Source organism: Puntigrus tetrazona, chromosome 9 (assembly GCF_018831695.1).
Source record: "Puntigrus tetrazona isolate hp1 chromosome 9, ASM1883169v1, whole genome shotgun sequence".
NCBI lineage: Eukaryota > Metazoa > Chordata > Actinopteri > Cypriniformes > Cyprinidae > Puntigrus > Puntigrus tetrazona.
In genome coordinates this window covers 3,083,346-3,098,119 of record NC_056707.1, presented here as the reverse complement: position 1 = coordinate 3,098,119, position 14,774 = coordinate 3,083,346, and the positions used below count along the sequence as shown (strand labels likewise).

The 14,774-nt window shown below is 37.4% G+C and overlaps 1 protein-coding gene across 1 annotated transcript in view; it reads right to left on the bottom strand.

Annotated features, from left to right (window-relative positions):
- Window positions 1–14,774, bottom strand: part of enox1 (ecto-NOX disulfide-thiol exchanger 1) — an 83,584-nt gene that overhangs the window by 39,826 nt on the left and 28,984 nt on the right.

Sequence of the window (14,774 nt, the reverse complement as noted above, 5' to 3'; positions counted from 1 at the left end):
TCCCCCGGCGGGGCTGTGAGAGTGAAGTATCATCAGTATGCCAAACTCGTTCCTCTCTGCCACTCTAAACCACAGCACATTATTCAAATCTGACACGCGGATATCAACTTAGGAGCGATGCAATTCCCTTTAATTGAGAAACAATCATATCACAACTTTGATTAGGCACAGTGGTAATGTGTTTGCGTTTTATTTGCAGGAATGGATATCTGGTGAAGAGGCACGTTGATTTTTAACTCTTTCAGAGGCTGGCGCCTCCAGTGGAAAAATATGGGGAATGGAAAACGTGGCAGGTGCTAAACACATTTAACCCTATAAAGCCTAGTGTAGCATATTTGAATTTCTAAGGCCTCTAAATGACCAAAAATTTGATTAAAAACATGTTGTACAAAATCCGCTACATGCCTTATGTCTTCTGACCGATAGTTTATCATTTTAATATAAAATACAATATAACTGTAAACGTGTTCCCCTTTAGGTTGTGGTTCGCATGTTGTTAATGTGAATTCTTTACTTTTATAAGATTAGTAACATTTCAAGATAAACATTTACTGGATTGAATAATCATATTGAAATTGTAACATATTACTGGGAGAAATAAAAATTTTGTATGCATTTTATGTAAGTAGGCTGTCATAAATGTTGTCATCCTTACGTACTTACATCCTAACCACGTTTTCAGTATATCATACCTGCATTTCATGTCAGGCTTTACAGGTTTAAAGTCTTTATGGCATGAAAATTGCCCTTATTTGCTTTCCTAATGCATGTTTCTGCTATTATTGCGTATGATTCATAAGTGAACTCTACGGTGCATGACATTGCATGAATGTCTTCATAATACTCAATCGAATTTTATGTCTATAAAATGACTTTTCTTGTAACACCAATTTACATGATCCAATCACAAGAAAATGGAGTTTCAATCAGTTCCTGAGTATAACATCAAAACCTGCCCTACATTTTGTATATCCTGTTTAACTCAGAAATGTGGCACATTAGAATGAAACATAAAGCTTTTAGCTTAATGCATACATAAATACATAAGATGAGAGAAATATCGCTTGACATGCACAGACATATGTATTGCTCAAAATCTCATGAAGGACACGGAATGCATTTTTGCATTGGTTTTTTTTTTTATTGTTTTCGAATTGTCTCATGCATGACATGGCTTTGTAAAAACATGGTTCTCAAGGTAACCATGCACTTCCCCCACTGCACTGTGTTTAAAAACACAAAATCTCAATCAGTGTAAAAGAGTTCTGAGTTCTCATTTAGGCCAAATCTTCAGTCCGTCTTAGATGTTTGTGCTGAATTTCTTCAAATTTCAATGAACTGAATTGACCTAAATGAACCAATTGTTTGACACAGATACTCTACATATGGACAGTTGTACGAAAATTTCAGTTGGTGTTCAGTTTGTGTGTAAATGTCAACCTGATCTCACAAAAATATGTACCTCTGTGCACTCTTTGTGCAAAACCCTGCCACATTTGTATTACGTTGATACAGATAAGTATTGTGGTGGTTCACAATTGCAATATCTGTGGACTGTCGAGTTTAAAAAAAAACCTAAACCTACCTGACAGTGTTAACAAATGCAAAACTGATATAAAAAGGCATTTGTTGATGCAACCCTGGCATTTCAACTTTCTTTTAACACAGATTTATACTGTTTTGTCAAACCTCTAGTGTTCATTTCTTTTGGAAATTGCAGTGATTATGTACTTGCTGGTATGTATTTCATGTCTCGCTAAAAAGAGCACAAAGGTACATTTATGCCATGAGTCCAGGTGGGTAAATGTATGTTTTTGACCAGCAATCCTAGGATTCAGACATGCCTTGTCCTCTGACCAATTTATCTTGCCTGCAGAAGCAACATTTTTCCATTTCCAAATGGAGCCAAGGTCTCATTTTTGATTTTTCTATTGTGTGGGTGAAAAATCCGAAGCATGCATACTAAGCAAGAGTATAAGAGTATATCGTCCTCCCTCATCTCGATCTCACTGCGGGTAATGTGTCCTTAGTGTGAAGGCAATGTAGCATCACAAACACAGCTCAATATAGTATCATCTCCTCCCTCAAATCTGAAAGACAGCGCGGGGGAAAGCATGGCCAGCTGAAACACACCAGAACTGATATACACATCTTCCCATCTCTTCTCCTATCAGTCTTACGCCGGTCATTACCAACTCACTTCACAAACCCATCCGGCTCACTTTCACATACCATGAAATATTTACTCTACAACCCATGTTGCCTTTATAATTCATGGACTCGCTTGACATTTCTGAATCATTTAGGTGGCATTCACTTCCAAACAAGTGGGCCTTTTTAAATCCATTATTATCGGGAATATTAAAAAAAAAAAAGAAGGGAGAGGGACCTTAAATGTGTTATGCATGTGCAAAAGGCTTGATAGTTTCCAAATGTTCCTCAGGAAGTAAAATTGATAAATCAATTTGATGTGAATTGATTTTTTATCACTTTTAACTTTCAGTTCCAGTAGATTCCAGTTCAAGATCCAAATAGTTGTTTTTTCTCACAGCAGTATGTCAAGATTAATCTGATTAGCTGGATCTGATGTGTTCTTTGATAAATGAAAAGGTCAATTCTTGTTGTCAGACCCACATTCTGGATGGGGCCGGTGGTCAGGGCATGCTAGGGGCCTCGAGATGGGAAAACTTCTGAAACCCAGAATGTGTGTCAGCTCAGCACAAGTGTTCATTCTTGTAACTGCAACTTTATCTTTTCATGTTATTTGGACATTACTTCACACAGCTATGTGTCGACGCTAACTTCAATACATAGGTTGGCCCACCATGACTGCAAATAATAATTTATTAAGGCATTAATTTATTTATCAAGACATTCCAAGTATTGTAACATTTTAAGCCAGCCAGCTCTTCGTTAGACCAATTACGAATGAATAAAGAGCAGGCTGGATCAGAACGTTTCTATTGTCAGAATGCTTAATAAATGAAGGGGAATATTGTTTGCAGTCATGGGGGGTGTTTACGCACAAGAATCTAAAATGAAGCATGAAGCATCGATCAGTTTTGTTTCCCATTGCTTTTTGTTTAATTACACCATTTCTAATGTATTTCTTTATGGAACTGTAGGTCATACTCTCATGATCTTACATAGACCGTGTTGTACCTTTTTTAAGGGCATATAAAGTGGGCCGTTTCAGTTGCACTCCATAAAAACATTTTTAAAAGTCTTGTTTCATTGTTTTTCTATCTTCATCCATCTGATGGATCCAAAATGCTGAACATTCCATCTCTGAGAACATCATGAGTATGTGCTTGCAGACATCCAGCATGAGGGTGATCTATTTATTCGCTTGAGGCCATGGAACAGATGATACACGTCCCACATGCTTCCCGTCAAAAGACCAAATGCATTCTATGCACATACCAGTTTAAAAAGCTCAGCACAGCATGCTGTACGTCAGCAAACAGTTTCACCTACGCAGAACTTGCGAAAGACTGTAACAATATCAATGCTCCATCATAACCCACCCATGGTGTATCTAATGTTTTGGTGCAAACACATCATATGCTCAAGCTGCAGCCGACACAAGACATCAGATTTACGGCAGAATCTAATGTGCATGCTAAATGACACTTGCACACTTTCCAGGCATAAGTCTCAATGAAGGAATTCACTAATTAGCATTATATGGAGGCTTGTTTCCAACATGAACAATGTTGACTTTTACCTCATAATTCTCACTTTATTTCTCAGAATTGTGAGTTTCTGTCAGTTCTGAGTTCTGAAAATTTAGACAGTTCAGCTTTTTTATTACACACCATTCTGTATCCATATCTTATAATACGACATTACATCTTTATTATACACTACTTTTGTATTTTTTTGTACTCTGTATGTATGATCATCAGCTTTGTATTTATTGCATAACTTGCATAACTTGTAACGCTTGACACAAAATTGTGAGTACACTTGGAATTGTGAGAAATAGTCATAATAGTGAGATATAAAGTAGTTTTTAATTGCATGGCAGAAACAGTGTTCCACTGAAATGCCTTTTACGTATTCAAAATGAATGTCAGTTTATACATGAATGTACATTCTACGTTACTGTAATCTACATGAATTTCCTTCCAAACTAAAGTACAATTAGAACAGAGCTTAAAAATAATGACTGTTTCCAATTGGTTGGTCAGAACCGGTAGTCCCTCCCCTACACTGACACCATTGGTTGAGCCAATGCTGTTGACGTGTTGGACAGTTTAGAAAGAATAAACAAACAGAGCAATGCTTTGATAACATAACATATCCACAATGTTTATGCTTTTTGGGTGAATCAACCTACAAAAACAGTTTTTTTTACAGTTGTCACTGCACATTAAGCCTGGATAGGAGAGAAAAATTACCATCGAAAAAAAATTACACACATCGTCTGTAAGCTAAACCTCTGCTTGTCTTCTCTTGACTTCTCGCGATGTTCTGGTTTTCTGTTCTGTTTCGCTAGTGCACTGACTAAGATTAGCCGCATATATCACAGCATTCTGAGAGCACAGACTGGCACACCAAGACCAGCACTCTCCTTTAATGGAAAAGAGGTCACAATATCATTCATACTTAGTGAAAATTGTTCCTAATAATGCCATTAGCAAGGCACCATTAAACCAAGGTCTGTTCATGGAGAAGAAGCACATTTGGAAAGAAAAAATGCAGAATTCCTTTAATCCTGTGGCTCAAACAGCCCAATCCAGATGCAGTTCGTATTTAAAAACCAAGGCAACTGCGCACAAGCTTTTCCAACAGTTTCACTACCACGAATTAACATCCATAATGCAACAGAGTTTGGCCTCGAGCCAAGCACAAGTAGCTCAGAATCAGTGCTCGTATCTGCAGCTCCGGGTGAATATGGCTACTTAGCTTGAATGAAATGGTGAACGCGACGCTGCATCCGAACAAAAAGAGGCAATTCTCCATCTGCTCGTCCTGAACAGAGTCAGAGGAGTGCAAATGGCTGTATGGGAGAGGAGCTCTTAAGATCACTCGCCGTGCGACTAGACCTCCGCTGGCTGACTGAGAAGAATGCAAAGAGCTCGCGCTGGAGCAGAGACGCTGACACCACATCCAAGAAAGAAGCAAGTGTGCTCAAACTAAGCAACGACAGTAGCGTTTGACTGAAGAGACAGATGTTTACGCTGGAGAGTGTTTCTTTTGATTGTGGTTTCTAAAGCCTCTCTCTCCCTCCCACACTGTTCCTCAGAAGCATGCACACCTTTGCATTATCCTAATCCCATTAGTGAGATGAAAAACCTGGAGAATCCCCCGGTATGTATTACAGAAATGTAATTCCGGCTGGAGCATTGGTTAAGATCCGGTGAAGCGCAGCTCTGATGGCTCTGTGTAATCTTTTTAGTGCTGTGGGGATGAGTGGTCATTGAGATGGGAATGAAGGCCGGTGGGAAACCGGTCCATGTTACATTTATAGGATATATGAGATCGCTAATGGTACTGACCGATAGATTTCTTCCTGAAGCACTCATTTATTTTACTTTTTTGCCTTTGAGTATCAATTACTGATGACATAAGAGCATTACCTCACTGGGCTTGCTGTAAGTGATGCTGCTATCAATACATTTTTAATGAATATTAATAAATTAAGTGCTGCACGCACTTGTTCACAAACTGCTTGACATATATAAATTATCTTCTGTGTAATTTTTGTGGAACTCCAGGCCAGCAACATGAAAACATGCAGAAGCATCTGCATTTTTTGTGTGTGTTTTGGCTGTTCTTTGTCTCAGTGGTCCAGGACTGTATTCTGACACCTACTGGTCTGGAAGAATGAACGTTATAAGTGAGCTATCTGCAATTGTCACATACACTTAAACGTTTTTTAAATGTTACATTATAAACCTTTCAACTGTAAGTTACATTAACATATATGATGGTTTAACGGCACACTTATATTTCATATATTTTCTACTGTAAAATACGGTAAATTTTATTGTTTACTAGCAAATCTAAAAATTACAGTATAATTAATGATGAAGTACAAGAACATTATCAGAAGTCTTTGTTTGATATATCACATTTAATTTAATTTTTTTATTAAAAAGTATTTATTCTGTGTTTCTTCTAATATTTGTTACCATTAATGTTCATTAAGGGTATTTATGTTAAATTATTTAATTACTGAAAATGAATAAAACAGTGAGTTAAAAAAAAAAACCCACTCAAATCATTTTGTAAGCTAAGTTATTACTGAATAAAAGTCTGTTTTGTGCTAATGACCGGCAGAAAGTGCATTTATAAATATGGAGACGAAATAAGCATAAATTAATAATAATGTATCCACCAAAGTCAAAATATACATGAATCCAGCCAAATTTCTTACAAAAAGATGAAAAACAATTGTCTTGCGAGATTTTTCTCTCACTATGTTCAGCACATTTGTAGCTAAACAGGCAAGAAAAATGAGCAGTTGTCACCAGTGAGGACAAATGGGGTTGTGCTGGATTTCACTGTAGAGATATCTTTGCTTTTATTTTTCTGTGTGTAAAAATGAAAAAGCCTACCGTGACTGGCAGTTGATGCCAGAACAGAAGCCAAGAGCCATGTCTGATCCTCCCTGACTGGCCATTTCATCTCCCTGCCCTACAACTTCCACCTAATTGGCATTCACTATGAAGCATATCCATGTCTTTCAGCTGCCCTCTATCCACTCTGTCGCACCAAGGTACAATCTGTAGCTGTGTGTCAAAGCAGAAAAGACATTCATCAGTGGATTATTTCTCTTTGTTCTCTCTCCGGGCAGCGCCGGGCACGTCACTGACGGCTCTGAGTTCAGTGTAATATGACAAACAAGAAACCAGGCCTGTGCATTTCTGTCATAAGACTCCTATATGAGGACAAAATCATTAGTCGGCCATTATGCTGCAATGCTAATTAGTGTGTCTGTAGGGCCTGTGGAAGCATCCGGGAGGATTCGGAGCGCCTGTGGATAGCCGGCCTGCCACTGTCAGACCAGAACACTTCTCAACTGTTAATGAAGACAAATGTGAGTAATTGTGTTTGCAGACACCCAACACAAAGGAGCATGCAACGAAAGTCAGCTTCTCACATCTGCCCGCTCTCTGCCTCCATCCTTTCAGCCACGATACCTCACTTCCTGCAACCATTCCGTCTGTCACACTATTTTTCTTTCTCTGACCACTCACTCTTTGTCTTTTTCCGTAAGCCAAGCACACTATCTTTTCCTATGAATATGCAAATTGGAGGCCCCTGCCTGCACTCCATCACTCCAGCTCGGGCTACCTCCACTTTCCCTCGGTTAACTGAAGTAGTAAATGCTACACTATGGCAAATGACAATATTGGATTAATGCAGCCGTACACGTTTGAAGAAGTGTCTGAAGTAGAGGAAGAAGGAATTTTAAAGGGTTGTCTACAAAATGATGCATCAGAATGGTTGTGCATTTTATGTAAGGCTCTCTACAACATCAGTCACATAACAGTAATTAACACCGTTTGCCTTTGGCTTGACTACGATATCAAAGCGCTAATAATGTGTTGCTAAAGTTACGCAAATCTTGATCTGGTTTGCCAATTCAGACACCTACCTTCTCAAAATAAAAAAAGTAGAAAAGCTCATCTAATTATATGGAAAGTCCCACCCCGCAGGGTGATGGGTTTGAGGAGTTTTCACACCAGAGGAACATTTTCATAGCTCCAGTAACTGTTGGCAGAAGTACCTACTTTTTGGCATGTTTGTAATGCAGGAACAGGGAATGACTTTAGTTATAAGAATACCTTTTGGGGGAAGTAAATTAGGTTCTGCTTTAGAGTAAGGTCTACCCCAACAGCAGTCGACATTTTCAAAAAGCCATGTAAACACACTTTTCATTTATTCCAAAATCTATCTACTATCTATCTATCTCCACAAAGTTGAAAAGAGTGGTAGATAGAGCTATGCAAAGTCTTAAGTACCTCTCTGTCATAGGTACTTCTTACGTCACCAGAATTCCTACTGGTGGTGTGAAAATGTAGTTCTCAGGGGACCTTCGTGTTGACTAGCTCTATATCTGAATTCCTATACCTCTACGCTTGTGACGGTTTAAACAGAGACTGTATCAAACTGCATTTTTGACACTCTTTGGTATACTGCATTGCTTAGCAATGGCATTAGTCTTTACAGTCTTTTTTATTATTTGTACTGTTCTCTGAGATATGCTTATAATGGTATCAAGATTTGACAGGACTTTACATCAAAAAAATTATTTTCTGTCAGAACGCTCAGTATGAATAGAAGTACACACCCACTGCTAGGATTGGCTGACTGTTGCGTATGTTTGACAGCGTATATCCACCTTTCTCTTAAAGCAAAGGTATGCCTATGGGCGAGACTTCTGGTAAATAACGAGGAAAATAACAACATGCAGTAAACGGTAAAACTGTTCATAATTCATAATTAAGATAATACATTCAAGTAACATGATAAAACAGACCACTTTTCAATATCAAGCAGCAAAACAAGTTTTGTACAACTGAAAACTGCTGGACACAGATGAGACCGGAAGCAAGCAGTTATGTAGAAGCAGGCTTTGATCTTCTTCTTTGTTGTGTCACACTGCAATAATGCATTTCAAACTTGTATAACATCTGGACTGACCAATCCTGATTAACGAGACCGTGGTAATAAGCAGAGGCCAATAAAACTGAGAGAGAGACTGCAAGAGGACAGAAAGGCAGTGGGAAGTAGGCATAAAAAACATCACACTGCTGCCCACGTCTCTCCAACTCTATGAACTATATTTTTCTCTCCTTTTCACATCCTGTGCAAAAACGAGCACAAGCCCTGTTGACATTGTGTCAAGAATGAACTTGACACAATGAGTTTGTTTGAGAATGATTGGGACCGACTTTGCAATATGTGATAGGGAGTTGTATAGAAATGTCACAGGCAGTCGACAGGAGCAGGGTCGCCAATCACACTCACTTGAATTGAGGAGGTGTTTTAAATTCCGGTGCAGCTCTTGAATTTGAATTGAGGCGGAAAACAGGATGCAAAAATTTAATTTAAACAAAGAATTCATAAAAATATTTAGAAGATATCATTCACTTATATTTTCCACAGAATTCTTTAATGTATCCCAAATTTTTAATGTCTGTGTTATTTTTATAATGCTGTCTGGAAGTAAATGTCGTTGGTAATTGTTTTGAGAGTATTGGACTGAATTTTAATGTGCTAACATTATATGTGACATATGAAAACATAAATAGGCCAAAACTTCTGTAGTCTGACTGTATTTCATTAAATTCACAAAATTCCTCATCCTGCCATTTCAATTAAATTTCCTCTTGATTCAAACTCATAAATTTAAAGAGAACCAACTCTACATTTTTCCCAACCTATGAGAGAAAAGTACAGAAGGAAAAAAAGATAGCTATGATTTAAGCATTTATAACAATTTGTCAATTGGTGGCCATGTTATACTAATTCCTTCCTTCGTTTTAGTTTAAACTCAATTTAATTAGTTTAATTCCATCCCTAATTTTAATTTAGTCGAATCATGGCCACGATTTAACTAAAATCAGGGTACAGGTTAATAAGTCGTAGTAACAAATTTATAAATGGTGGTCACAATATCTTGTTATGGATAAGAGTGAGATTTCAGTAAAGCATCAATAGGTTTGGCGTTCCCTATGAAATCGCCGAAATCCATTTTTTTCATGTCGTTAGTGGAATGTTTCCTCAGTGTTTCATCTGTAAGCAGCAGTCTAATGTGACCTTAAAGTAAAGAGTACTGCAGGTCACCCACTCCATGAAGCGATGACATGTCTTTTACTTTCCCTTCCCCCTTTCCTAGCTCTCCTCTCCATCTGTTGCCCCCGTCCGTTGACACCGCCCGCCGAGGGTCGGCTCTTGGCTGAAGGTACAGTAGACTATCACATGTCAGATCTTTGCAGGCCCAGCACCTGTGCTCTCATGCACTCGTAAGGAGAGCAATCCTTTGGGATTTAACCTTACATAGACAAGCTTTAATACTCTGACAGCCTTAGAGCATGTTAATCTATGTGCACATGAATTTAATGCGTGATAAATCCATATTTATGGGTCAACAGTCTCAGCATGCATTAACACACTGCAGATTACATGGTTTCTATTTTGAGCAATATTTTAAAAGATTATCTCCACTCATTTTTGCCCTTCCGTTTTAATGTTATTCTCATTTTCCTTTATTAGATGCCACAATGCAATATGTTGGTTTGGGTGCAGCATCTGCCAAGAGAATAAATATGCGTTGTTTTAGGCGTATCGTCGACCTTTTCAACCCTTTGATGGAGGCAGTACACAAAAACTAGAGTTTTGTATCTTCTGTGGAAAGCAAGGCTTGCATTGTTCAGAGTGGGTTTTAAAATGTTAAAATGTGGTTGTTGGCTAAATAGTTTTCTGGACCCCTACGTACTAGATATTTTCACCTGGTGCATGATAAAATGAGCAAAAAATTCTAACTGAATTGAAGGAAAATCAAATATTCTTTTCGTTAAAAATATTGAAATTACACTGAAAAAGATACAAAAAAATCTAATGACTTACTTGCAAAATACCTGGTCTACCAAAATCTGTTTGATGAAATCACCACATAAAATATTAACATTCGCATCTGAATTTCCCCTGCAAATAATTTACAGTAAATTTGATCGTGCCTTTAAACTAAACACTTTTCCACACACACACAAACGTGGAGAGATTTACCTACCGATGCTTAATACTTAACATTAAAATTAGTACAAATCTGGCAAACACTCAAATGAGCGTGATAAACACATAGGAGTATGTGTACTCAAAAACATGTTTCCACTTCCCTCTCTGTTTCTCATTTGTGTTCCTCTCTTTATTTATTTTTTGGATGAAGCCAGATGGATGAAGACTCACATCTCCATCTAACTAATCTCCAAACAAACTAATCACCTCGTCTCCCACTCTTCCTCCCTCAAGGCAGTCTGAGCGCCAGTCACCAATTTTATCCACCGCTGGCCACACAAGCCATTTGTGGTGTTGTAATCACATCTCAGTGACTAGAAGCGTGAGTGAGTGTATTATATAAAGCGTGAACAGGAAATTGAAGTTGGTATACGATTGAAACAGTGCCTGTCCGGGCCTGTATAGAGGGAATTAAGCTCTTTTTCATTATCAATATAGATAAAAATAAATAAAATGACCCAATATTATCAAGATTTGCATTTGCATATTTTTATCCTTAGAGCAGTTAGGTTAGCATCATGCGTCAAATAATGCTAGGAGCGCTATTGCTGCCTATGAAGAACATTACTTGAGGTTAGAATGCTGCTTATATAGTAAATAGCAAAGCAGTTCACTAGGTTATTATACTTAAAATGCAGTTTTCTTAAAATAATATAAGAATGTGCATTAATATTAAGGGTCAAAAGGCTGCTTAAAGTACATTTTCATAACTGTTTCTTAACTTACATTAAAGTACATATTAAATTATATTGTTTTAATCTTTTTTCAGATTTTAAAGAAATAATTTTAAAAAATCATATAATACATTTTTATAACAAGTATAATTATAAACATATATATTATTATGTACTTATATCCTAATTAAGTAAAAAAAACTAACTGCATTTAATATGATATTATATAATAAACTATATATAATACATTTTATTTATAATGTATCGTTCAATTACTGTATCTGAATGATCTGAAAACATCACAATTAAGTTAAGTATATTACTTAAAGTGTATTATTTCCATTATAAGTATTCTTTTTATAAAGTATGCTGAAGTGTATGTCTTTATCACAAGGGCATGTGTGTGTGTGTGTGTGTGTGTGTGTGTGTGTGTGATGTGGCGGCTAGCAGCGTGTGTTGGGGTGATGCTTCTAAGTCACAGTGAAAGTGACCAGATGGCGAAAGCGAACTGAAGCATTCCTCTAGCCGCGACTGCTCTGCATTTTAAACAGGCTGCCTCTCCATGATTTCACATCACACACACACACACACACGCGCACGCAGGCAGAGCCAATTAGCATCGTGCTGCATTTCACACATTGCCTGTAAACCTGAGCCATGAATATTTAGAGACAGTGGTCCACAGAGACAGGGTGAAATAGCACAGGATGTTATTACTGCATGAAAAGAGCCGCCATGGCCATTGTGTGCAACTAACCACCTGCAAAGCACAAGAGTATGCGCTCAGGACTAAAAGTGTTGCTAACGGTGAAGTGTGTCATTTTTCTCAATGTTTAAATGCATTATCCTACCACAGTTTAATGCGCAGAGTCAACTACTGCATGACTAGATAGATTGCTCTGAAAAGTCTAAAACTGTGGTTCTATCATCACATTGCAAAATTGGAGACCTGTTTAGGAGACCTGTCTGAGCTTGGCTAAATATGTTTTCTTATCACATATAATAAGTATGTAATCAATGGGGGCAGTCTTGGACAAATGAGTCGGTCTTGTAACCTGAAGGTCCTGGGTTCAAATATCAGGTCTGACGGGGGTGTAGGTGGGGGAGTGAATCTCTTCCACCCTCAATAATTAGACCCTTGAGCAAGACACCAAACCCCCAACTGCCCCCCAGGCTTCACAGCAATATGGCTGAAGAAAAAAAATGCAATTGCAAATTAAAATGTAATGGGTTTGTATGGCTGCACAATTTGACCAAATAGTGAATGATTAAATATTTATTGGACAAAAATAAAAAAAAAACAATAATAATAGCAATATATAATAATGAAAAAATTATATTTATATTATATTTCCTATAATAATTATAATATATAAATATAATAATTGTTATCATAGAATGAAAAGCAATAATAGTAATAATATATAAATAATCTTCTGTTGACACACCGGCTTTTAAGTTCTTCTCATTCTAAGTTCAGAAGATGGCTGTCTCATGTTGTTCCAAACACATGTTATAAGCGACCCAAACTCAGAGCAGATGCAGAGATGAGTGCATGTGGAGCGGCCCTCACTGTGAACTCCAATTCTCTGAGATCCTGAAAACACCAGTATAAATGAACGCAGTGCCGCACTTCACTTAATAAAAACAGAGCATATGTTTATTTAATTAAATTGCAGCCTTTGCGATCTGACACTCACACTAACAATACTGCGATTTTGGTGTGATTTAATTTAATCACGCAGCCTATTCTGACAGCATGCGAATTTGGAAGAAGACATTTAGGGCTCGGTTGTCTACGATACATCACTTAAACTGTTACGGCTTACTGTGCTCTGTGTTATTACAGAGCACAGTGTCATCATTAGTGGACCAAACCATGAGAAAAAATCTTGAGATCGCAATCTAATCTCATAATATACACAAGGGATGTCAAAGACTCGCAAATGACTAAGATATAATCCCCATAAAGAGGAGCATTGAAAACTTGGATGCATATCATGTTTAAGTGGAATCTTCCCCAGACCTGCTAATGAATCTCACAGCTGTGCTGACTTAACACTCTCACCGGCCAACATGATGATAAAGTGTGTCTCTCCGCACCGTGCAGTTAGAGAATATACGCACACGTCAGAGGCAACACAAACCCCACTCTGGCCTACATCTACATTGCCCAATCCCTGCCAGACACTGTTTGTTAAGAAGAGCCGAACCCAATTCCCGCAGGCATCGGGTACTGTCCCAGGCACAGATGCTCCTCAGTGGGATGTTCCTACAGGCCAGAGAATTAGTACACAAACACAGAAGCAATAAATATATGTTACATATGGTACAAATCATCTTGCTCAATTTTTTTAAATATTTTTTGCAACCAGTACAATTAGTTTTTCTTCTGTTTTTTAGGCCGTTGCCCTATCTTATTAGTTCCTAATTGCATTATTCCTTCTAAATCAAAAGCAAATTATATCAAAAAGTAATTATTTAATTTTATTTTTTACTATGATCGGAAAATAAGCATATGTACTTTTGAAATACTTCAACACTGCGACTGCTATGTCAGTGTCAAAAATTATTATTATTTTTTTTATTGTTTATAGTCTTTATTCATTATTATTTTGCTAACAATCAGTCTAAATCAGTAAAACACAATTATTAAATAACTGTAAATATCATAGAAGTGGAATTCCAGACGAGGGAGATAAAAAGATGTTTTAAAAGTGTTCTGAAAAAATATTTTATGGCAGCTTAGCATCAAAAATCTCAAAGGTTCCTCACACTATGCTGAAACCAATTAGAATACAGTTAGTTTTACAACTCATCAGACACAGAAAATTGTTTCTCATCCATGTATTTATCTCAGTAATGCAATCAGAAACAAAAGCAGTGTCAGGGCTCTCACCAGGTCTTGAACGTATATAAATCTTCATATCATCAGCGTACAAATGATAATACAGGCCAGGGATCTTAAAAGATAGCTAAGTGCTCACAGATAGATATTAAAAAGTAAAGGGTCCAAGACTGAGCCCTGAGGAACACCAGTGAAAATAGAGCTAAGACTTATGACCTGCCATGGAAAATAATAGTTATTTAACTGCTCACAATCTTTTTCATGAATGAAAAGTCAACAAACATGTTTGACAATATTTTGAGAATGACCCATATGTGAGTTCATGCATTAGTGTGGCATTAGCAAACCTCAGCACTCAAGAGGGCTATAGAGTTACCTTCAAACGTCTGCGCCATTAAACTGGATGTGTTATTATTCATACGGCTATTTATAAACATGTTTATGCAATCTACCTTGTTTAGCTCCATCACTGGCTTCCTTACTTGCATAGAGTATCC